Source organism: Lolium perenne, chromosome 1, assembly GCF_019359855.2.
Source record: "Lolium perenne isolate Kyuss_39 chromosome 1, Kyuss_2.0, whole genome shotgun sequence".
Classification (NCBI taxonomy): domain Eukaryota; kingdom Viridiplantae; phylum Streptophyta; class Magnoliopsida; order Poales; family Poaceae; genus Lolium; species Lolium perenne.
In genome coordinates, this window is record NC_067244.2 from 94,339,592 (window position 1) to 94,350,173 (window position 10,582).

The 10,582-nt window shown below is 43.1% G+C and overlaps 1 long non-coding RNA gene across 1 annotated transcript; it reads right to left on the reverse strand.

The window, feature by feature from the left end:
• Window positions 1-427: 427 nt before the first annotated feature.
• Window positions 428-3,107, reverse strand: LOC127345028 (uncharacterized). The gene is made up of 2 exons (XR_007878399.2): window positions 3,016-3,107; window positions 428-639 (listed from the first exon to the last, which is right to left on the reverse strand). It is a non-coding gene; the product is annotated as an uncharacterized lncRNA (long non-coding RNA).
• Between the last annotated feature and the right edge of the window lie 7,475 nt (window positions 3,108-10,582).

Genomic DNA, 10,582 nt, shown 5'->3' on the forward strand with positions numbered 1-10,582 from the left:
TGTGTAGTCTGCATTAAAGTCTTTCTTCAAGTTCTTCATTGCTCTTCCATGAAGCCCTTCTTGCGGAGTTGAAGAATAACACATGAAGCATCAGTCCCTCACTTCACGCCCAATTCATCATGTTTCTTCTCTAAATGGTTTTCAAGAGGCAGGCCATCTAAAGTAAGAAGAACATATTTGAAGATGAAGTAGGTAAGAATACAAGAAGTTCAAATTCCAAACATCAACTTAATAAAAACTGGATTAGATAGATTTTTTTTCATTCTAGGGTCTTCATATTTCTAATCCAAACCTAGGGTCACGAACCTATGGTCAACACAATGCTCTGATACCATCTGTAGTGACCTCACCTTTTAAAGTGTCGATCTCTGTGCGTATCTGTGCTAGTTCCTGGATCAATCGCTAGCACACACAATACAAGATGTAATACCAAGAAACAAAGGTCTTTATTACATCGTATGATCCAGATATTACATAAAGGATTACAAATTGCATAGCACGAGGCTAGCATATCATCAGAGTTTCACAACGAATAAACATAGACAGCATGGAGTCCTTCGTCTTCATGTGCCACAGGCGAGCATGTTGAGGATAGACTCGTAACCCTAACCATCGTAACTCACTCGTCTTTCAAAACATCTGCAACATGAAAAGTTACAGCCACGAATGGTCAATACATTCGAATTGTATTGGCAAGATGACACTATAGTGGACTCAAATGGCGACCTAACACTTAAGTGTACATTTGGCTGGTAGAGCTCAGACATATTTGCATAAAACCAGTTTTCTCCTATCATTTGTCAAATCATTTTTTTTCATACTAATTAAGCGGTACCATTGATAGAAATCAATGAACCTGGAAACCACCGGTAAGTCCCCAGTGAATCCTCCTACCCATGATCAACTTGGTTTGGGCGAACTACCCCTGTAGACTCAGACCATAGACATGGCACGGGACCTACTAGCCGATAGTCACTTACACCAATTGTCATTTCCATGTTCACCCATCAAGTTTTATTTAAGAGGTTGGGATGAGGAGACTTTCAAACATGTGCCTTGTCAGTTCGCTCAAATTGTCCATAACCGGGGACACGGCTAAGTACTTAGATTTAACACTATGCAGAGGTTGTACAAATTTACCCACATGACCCAGTTTGCTCTTCTTCCATGATGCACATTTTGCTCAAATGGACAGATGTTGACTAGCACGAGACTTTTCCGAAGTGATCACCCAGACATTTCTCTACGGACCCGCTCCAACCTACATTCCCCTACATCATCATGTTGCGTAGGGCCCAGGTTCACACAACATACTCCGTCAAGCCGGAGCTCATATAGCATGTGGCTGTACGGTAAGCTAATGAGCAAGGTTGTCTATTATCTCTTTGTTCCTGGGTGGCTGTCCACACGTGCGATACACACGACCGCCATAGATATGACTCCGCGGTGTAACCACTCAACATAATCCAATCCAAGCCACATTCCACCCAGGTAGTTCATTGAATTTAGTTATTTTTCCATAACCACTACTAAAACATTTTCATAGCATAGCTAAGCATCAACCAAATTCAATGGCGACAAAAATATAGTTAGGTGGAAGTAGCTAACTACTGGGATTACAGAAGCAAAGCATATACACTAGACATACTACAAAAATTTCTACGGTGCATAAATAAAAACTGGGACATTTGTGAGGGTGAGTCACTTGACTTTTTGGTAGTCGGAGAGGGTTCACTTCTCTCAATCAAAACACGTAGCTCTCCGTACGAACTATAAAATAAAAGATGGCACAACATAAACACACAATTCATAACAAAATAATAAAATCAAGGCAAACAATTTGAAAATCGCTCTATGGTACGAAGGTGTGGCATGAGATTTGTATTGCAAGGTATGGTTTCATAGATTGAAAAGGTCAGGTAATTAGAAAGAAAAAGTTATCCAAGTCAAATGCTTAGGAGGAAAAGATTGACAGAGGCATATGGTCAAGGGTTGTTTGCTACATAAGAATGGATAATTGGAATGATCCATGTGATAAAATTACATGAGTCTCAAATGGCGCAACTCAAAATATTATTTAGTAGAGTGTGATAACACTTACTAAGATAGTATGAGTTACACATAGGCTTATTATGAACTAATAATATGTGGAATTACTCAAATTACTCATTTGTAAGTTGAATAATTTCATTTAGGTCAATGGTCTAATTGAGGTTGGTTAGGCATGATAGGTATTGGGATTTGGTTCGTGAATCCTAATGGATTACAAGGGTTCAACACATGAGATATGAGGTAGAGTATCTCCGCCTCACTAGAGCAAGGTAAAAGTCTAAAATAGGGCATGTCACACTTACTCAAATAACTTAATTGTTATTTCAATAATATGGACTAGAATAATATGTTGTGGAGAGATGTGATAATGGAACAAGATGAACATGTCTAAAAGATTTTCATAAACGAAAAACAATATTGCGGACGATAAAAATACCGCGAAAACAAATTGTGTAAATCCAACATGGAAAATGTGCTGAATGATCTACGCATTTTACCGATTCCAACGGTATAAAGTTTGTCAAAAACCGACGGGTAGAACTAAAGATATGAATTTTACAGTTCGCGTTTAAGCTCTAATGATGTCTGAAAAGTTGTCCCAACAAGTTACTCGGATGGAGAAACTTCCTACACGAAAGTTGTAGAGAATCTGATTACAAACTTAACGGAAGAACCACTATTCTAAACGGAGATCTAGGTTTAAAGTTACGGAATTTCAAAGTTGCTCATGAGCTAGATCAAACTAAGAATTCGATCGGATCGTTCGGATGTCCAGCTAACCCAGCACACTATGATTTAAATCTAACGTTCCAAAAAGGATCACCATACATCTACTCTACTCTGAACTTAACTACAGATTCACTAAGATTTAGATCTAACGTTCCAGAAAAGATCACCATACATCTACTATACTCTGAACTTAACTACGGATTCAGACTTAACGTGAAGAGAAGATGGGATTACCGCGATGTAAGGTAGATGGCGTCGATCGATGGCGTTGTGGCGTTGTGCTGCTGAGTGTGTGGCGTGTGCTGCGCCGCAGAGAGAAAGAGGGGGCGTCGAGCGCCTTGGTATGTGCAGCGTATGGGGCTCCAGGGACGGTATTTATAGGCTGCTGCTAGAGTAGGGAGCGTCCAGGTGCGGTGCACGGTCGACGGAATTCACGCGCGGGCGAAAATCACGCGCGGAGGCGGCAGCTGGGGACGGTGCGGACGTGGGCGCGCGTGCTCGCGCGGGAGACGAGCGAGGCGGCCGGCTGGACTGAGAGTGGGTGAGGCCAGGGTGGGCCGGAGGCGCGGCCGGGTGGGCCGGGGGCGGCTGGTGTGGGCGCGCTGGGCCACGCGGGGGAGGGGAGCGGGCGGCAGCTGGGCCGTTCGGCCTTGTTCGGCCGACTCGGCCTTCTTTTTTTTTTTAGAAATTGAAAAAAAACAATTTTGGAGGATCAAAAATAAACGGAAAAATGCAAATGAAGGTACCGTTGGATTTGTTATGAAAAATACTTCCATATGAAACCAAATTTGAAATAAAATATAAACTTTATAAAATTAAAATTTGATCTACATGTCTACGTGGCTATAGTGCCTTTTCAGGGTTTAATGTGTTCTCAAAATAATGATTTTATAAGTTTCAAAACCTCCGAAAAAATAGAGTATTGTTGGCAAATATTTTGAAAACCAAGGTTTACGAAAACTCTATTTTTGGAAAACCTTTTTAATAAACACAATAGTTTTAATTTATTGTGAAATTTCACTATGGCAAACAAACAAACACTCACTTTATTTTATTTTCACATTCCAAATTTTTGGGATGTGACACTTTCCAAATGAATTTCCTCGAGGGGTACTGTATCTTTCAACGGGGTTTCTGACATCTCAGGGTGTCATTTCTTTAACTGACTGACATGGAACACATTGTGCACGGTGGAAAGAACCTCTGGCAGTTCAATCTCATAAGCCACTTCTCCTTACATGATAAGATTTTAAAGGGTCCAATAAATCTCGGGGCTAATTTACCTTTGATTCCAAATATTTTCACTCCTAATAGAGGTGACACTCTGAGGTAAACTCTATCTCCTACCTCATAGGAAACAATGCTACGCTTTTTCTCAGCATAGCTCTTCTTCCTGGATTGTGCTATCTTCAATCTATCTTTGATCAGTCTAACCTTCTCTTCAGCTTCTTAAATAATATCCGGTCTAAACAAAATTCTTTCTCCTAACCCACTCCACAGTAGTGGTGTGGTGCACTTCTTCCCATACAAGGCTTCAAATGGTGACATCTCAATACTGGCTTGATAGCTGTTGTTGTAAGAAAATTCTGCATATGGCAGGTTGTCGTCCCAACTAGATCCATAATTTAGTGCACAAGCCCTCAACAGTCTTCTAGAATCTAATTTACTCTTTCTATTTGACCATCTGTCTGTGGATGAAAAGTTGTACTGAATTCCAACCTAGTTCCTAGTGATTCGTGCAATTGCTTCCAGAAATGTCAGGTAAATTGGGTACCTCTATTAGACACGATACTCTTGGGTACACCATGGAGGCACATAATTTTCTTCATGTAGATATCCGCTAGCTTTGCATTAGTGTAAGTGGTCTTCACTGGCACAAAGTGAGCTACCTTGGTCAAACGATAGACTACTACCCAGATTGAATCAAACACGGATTTGGTTCGAGGTAATCCAGTTATGAAGTCCATACCAATTTGATCCCATTTCCAATCTGGAACTTTCAACGGTTGCAACAAACCCGCGGGTTTCTGATGTTGAGCTTTCACCCTACTACATGTGTCACATTTGGCTATGTACTATGTAATGTCCTTCTTAAAGCCATTCCACCAAAATCTCTCTTTCAAATCCATATACATCTTAGTATTACCAGGATGAATGGAATATGGAGACTCATGGGCTTCTTGAGAAATCAACTTCCTTAGGTCGGGGTCTTCGGGTACACAGATGCGCTTCCCAAACCAAACAGTTCCTAGCTCATCTTCACGGAATTATGTGGTTCTTCCTTCCGCCAATGCCTCCTTTAAGACCCTTCTGACTTCTTCTATTTCTGGGTTTCTCGGATTTAGCCATCAATTTTGGTTGAACTACTAGTGATGCTACAAAACCTTCTGGTACCACTTCCAAGCTGAGATCCCTAAGTGCTTCACACAAATCCTTCGGTAACTCCTTGCTTGACAGACAGTTCACATAAGTCTTACGGCTCAGGGCGTCAGCGACTACGTTTGCTTTACCGGGATGGTATTGCAAAGTCAGGTCGTAATCCTTGATGAGCTCTAACCATCTTCTCTGCCTCATGTTCAGATCCTTCTAAGTGAAAATTTACTTCAGACTCTTGTGGTCGGTGAATACTTCACAACGCTTCCCCATCAGGTAGTGTCTCCAAGTCTTCAAGGCATGAACTACTGAAGCTAACTCTAAGTCATGAGTAGGGTAGTTGACTTCATGTTTCTTGAGCTGTCTAGAAGAACAAGCTGCTACTTTACCTCATTGCGTCAACACACTCCCAAGTCCTTGACGTGTGGCGTCACAGTACACTTGAAATTCTTTCTCTAGATCAGGCAGACACAGCACTGGAGCAGACACTAATCTTTTCTTCAATTCTTGAAAGCTGGCTTCACAAGCATCAGTCCACTCATATTTCTTTTCTTTCTTCAACAATTCAGTCATGGGTTTAGCAATCTTGGAGAAATTCTCAATGAATCTTCTATAGTAACCAGCCAAACCTAAGAAACTACGGATCTCTCCAACGTTTTAAGGAGTTTCCCATTCCGTCACAGCAGTTACCTTTGAAGGGTCGATGGCAATCCCATTCTTGGACACCACGTGGCCAAGAAATCCTACTTCACTCAGCCAGAACTCACATTTACTGAACATTGCATACAACTTGTGTTCCCTTAGCTTCTCCATAATTAGGCGAAGGTGTTCCTCATGTTCCTTAACACTCTTGGAATAGATTAGTATGTCTTCAATGAAGACTACGACAAACTTATCAAGAAATTCCATGAACACTTTGTTCATCATATTCATGAAGTATGATGGGGCATTGGTGAAACCGAAAGGCATCACCGTGTACTCATATGAGCCATATCTAGTGACAAAAGCAGTTTTGGGTATGTCATGCTCTCCAATCTTAAGCTGAATATACCCACACTGCAGATCGATCTTGGAAAACACAGTTGCTCCTACCAGCTGATCAAACAAGTCATTGATCCTCGGAAGGGGATATTTTTTGTTTGATGGTTACTTCATTCAGTGATCGATAGTCCATTACCAAACACTGATTGTTGTCCTTCTTCATAACAAACATAACTGGGCTCCCCACGGGGATGAACTCTCTCTGATGAATCCTTTGCGCAGCTGCTCCTCAAGCTGCTTTTTGAGTTCCTTCAACTCATCAGTGGACATGTGATTTGTATGCCACTAATCATGATTTTGCTGAACCATATCGCTTGTATGCTATTGGTAAATCATGAGAAAAATATCACATACATGACGGGTTCTTGTTTACAACTAATAAACTATGTGTTCCAGAATCGTCTATGTGTTTGCTCTTATTGTAGGAATCACATGTTGGAGGTTTGATGGGTCACTTTGGGCGTGAGAAGACGCTACTCATGCCCGCAGATCATTTCTATCGGCCAAAGATGAGGCGGGATGTGGACAGGTATGTGAAGAGATGCATTACTTGCAACAAGTCCAAGTCCAAGATGAAGCCTCACGGTTTGTATACTCCTTTACCTGCACCTACTACACCATGGGAAGATATTAGTTTGGATTTTGTGTTGGGTTTGTCGGGTACTAAGAGAGGCCATGATTCTATTTTTGTGTTAGTGGATAGATTTTCTAAGATGTCACACTTTATTTCCTGCCACAAAAGCGACGATGCGTTGCATATTGTTATCCTGTTTTTTTAGGGAGATTGTACGTCTACATGGAGTCCCAAAGACTATTTCTGATTGTGACGTGAAGTTTATGAGCTATTTCTTGAAGACACTTTGGGGAAAGCTGGGGACTAAGCTACTTTTCAGTACTACTTGTCATCCCCAAACTGATGGTCAAACTGAGGTGGTGAATAGAACCTTGTCACAACTGTTGAGATCCATGATCAAGAAGAACTTGAAGGAGTGGGAAGATTTTTGCCGCATGTGGAATTTGCTTACAACAGGGCGGTACATTCTACCACAGAGCTGCGTCCGTTTGAGGTGGTGTATGTTTTCAAACCCATTACTCCACTTGACTTGTTGCCTCTACCCATACATGAGAGAATCAATATGGAGGCATCAAAGAGGGCAGATTTTGTAAGGAAAATACATGAGAAAACTAAAGAGCTGATTGAGAAGAAAGGCAAGAACAATGCTGCAAGGATGAACAGGAAACGCAAGGAGATGTTGTTCAAGCCTGGTGATATGGTCTGGGTTCATTTTTGCAAGGACAGGTTCACCAAGCTACGGAAGTCCAAGTTGCTTCCTCGTGGTGCTGGTCCTTACAAAGTGCTTGCCAAGATCAATGACAATGCATATGCTATAGATCTTCAAACTGATGAGTTTGGTGTCAGTAATTCTTCCAATGTTACTGATTTGACACCATATGATGGAGGACCTTGGAGCGTCGAGGTCGACGCCTTTTGAATGGGGGAGATGGTGAGGACATCCCTACCGAACTACTACCTCCTTCATTACAAGATGAAGATGATGTTCCTGTAAAGCTCAACTCCAATGAAGTTAGGATTGGACCTATGACAAGAGCTCGTGCGAAGCTACTTAAGCAATAGGTGAATTCTCTCTTAAATGATACCTTGGTCGATGATAACTTTATACTGCCTAAGTCTTTTTATTTATGTATGACTAGGTATGAAGAAGGAGCAAGCATCGCACGAGGAGGATCAAAGCAACTGGACATGGTGCTGGACGTGAAGACATCCTATGGACGCGCGAGGAAGAAGCGGGAGGCATGCGCGAAGGAGGGAGAAGAAGACGTCAAGGACAACGAAGATCCCGGCCTCTGCGCCGGATGAGCCGGTCCCGACCAGACCCTGGACCAGTGCACACCAGGCCCGATCCAGGGAGGTTGGCACGGTCGCCCGGCAGCCACCCGGTGGCTGGCCCGGTTTCTGCCGGCCTGCCCGGCCCCTAGCCAGTCCCGCCTGATCCCACGTTGGCCGAGTCCGAAACAACTTTGGAAGAATCCCATTTTGGGTCGGTTTGTATCCCTTAATCCGATTTCTGGTCGTCCTGAACCTCTATATAACTTCCCAGGACGCCCCAAAAATATATTTAGACCACGTTTAAGACAAACCCTAGTTCATAGTTGTTTTCTACACAAAAGTATTGATACCAACACTCTCCAACTCATTTCGATCTGGAGTTTTATGCTACTGAAAGTTTGTGTGATCTGCTGTTCCAATGGGGATTAGAAGATTGCAATTTACCACTTCGTGGTTGGCGGCTACATGCGCAAGTGTGTGGAGTTGCGAATATCTTGCAGGGTTGAGAGCTATTGCATTGGCGACAGGGATCGATCGAGAGACTCGCCAGTGTCATACAAGTTATCTCCACTTCCCCATCGTGTTATCTCCGTTGTTTTCAATGTGTGTTCATCATCACCACCACGCTTACTGAGAAGATCGGGCAACCCCTTATCACATAGTTCACGAACCGTAGGGTGACACACTTAAGGTTTGATGTCGTTTTAAGTAGATATGGAATATGGAATGGTGTTTGAATATTGTTCAGACTCTCGGATGGGATCCAGGGCATCACGAGGAATTCCGGAATGGTCAAGAGAATAAGATTCATATATAGGAAGTCACATTCCAAGTTTGGGAATGGTTCGTTGCATTTATGGAATGTTGTAGAAGATTCTAGAATCATCCAGAATAAATCACTATGGCAGGTAGAGTCCCGGAGGGACTCCACCTGCCCTAGCCAACCCACCAAGAGGGAAGGTGGACCCCACCTTGTTGGCCAACCATAGAAGAAGGAAAGGGAGAAATCCCTTTCCATCTAGGTTTCCAATTTTGGTAAGTTTGGGAGTTGGACTCCATAGTGGTTTTTGGGGGAACCCTAGGTTTTCCACCTATATATAGAGGAGGAGAGGGAGGGGCTGACAACACCAATCCAGCCTCACCACCAAGGGGCTCCCAAGCCAGCGCCACAAGTGCACCCCTGTGCCAAACCCTAGCTAATCCCTCCTCCTATTTCTCCCGTGGTGCTTCCGGCGAAGCGCTACCGGGGATCTCCACTACCACCATCACCACGCCGTCGTGCTGGAGGGATTCCGAGGAGGATCTACTACATCTTCTGCCGCTGGAACGGGCAGAAGGACGTCGTCATCAACACCGTACGTGTGACCGAGTGCGGAGGTGCTGCTCGATTGTGGCACCGTCAAGATCTTCTACGCGCTTTTGAAATTGGCAAGTGATTGACTACATCCACCACGAGATTTATCTCGTTAACGCTTAGTGATCTTCGAGGGTATGTTGATCTTCACCTCTTTGCTACCATCTACTAGATTAGATCTTGGTTTGTTATTCATTCTTGCGGTAGGAATTTTTTTTGTTTTCTATGCTATGATTCCCTACAGGCGTGACACCGAGCTAATAGTCTTCGTTAGGACCCATTTTGTTCCGTGCTCACTTCCTTGGTCGCGCTAACACCATTGTTCTCCTTGTGTGTGTTTCTGTATTTCCTTGACATAAATCACCACTCTTGATATTTGATTTTTGGATTTTACCCACATTTGACAATACACTTTTCTGTTGGTCTTTTTCGTTTGCTATCCGCTCCACTGCTACCACATATAGTGTTCTTAGCCTTTTGCGTGTGTTTTGAGTGTGTGCACCCCGGTACAATTTTGACTTTGCTCTTGACTTGAACCATTGTCTCGATATTATCGTGAAAGGTGAGATACTTGTGTAGTTTTCCTTCCACCATATACATACACCTTGCCTTGTGACTAACATGTATAGAGAAGAGGAGCCTAGGGAGGACTACATGTGATACGTGCATGAAGGCCGAGGTGAAGCCCAATTTCAGGACTCCACCTAGCTAGTTATCTTATTTAATGTATTTTATATCTATGGTCATATGTGGGCCAAATAGGGGTTTTAATAAGTTTGAGTAGTTTTGGTTTGGGCCTGTCCAAAACCAAGTTAGGGAGGCCCACTAAGGGCTGGCCGGCCACCACCCCCTCATATAAGGGCTGGTGCGGCTAGGGTTTTAGGTAGTCAAGTTTAGGTTAAAACTATTGCGTGTGTTCACATGTATCATCCCTCCGGGATACGGCGTGTCCGTTTATCTAGTTCATAATAAAGATCCGCTACGAAGGTTCTTGTGTTCATCAAGGATTGTCTAGCTCAGGTTTGAGGCGTATCGTTCATCGATCCGTTGCTTGCTGGATTCATCCCACTTCTCCAGGTGGTGTTCATCGCGTTATTGGGAGTATCTATCAACCCGGGTTCTCGCCGTGAAAGATCGGGCAAAAAACCCGAGAGGAAATCGAGGGGATTCTCGTATCATGTGGT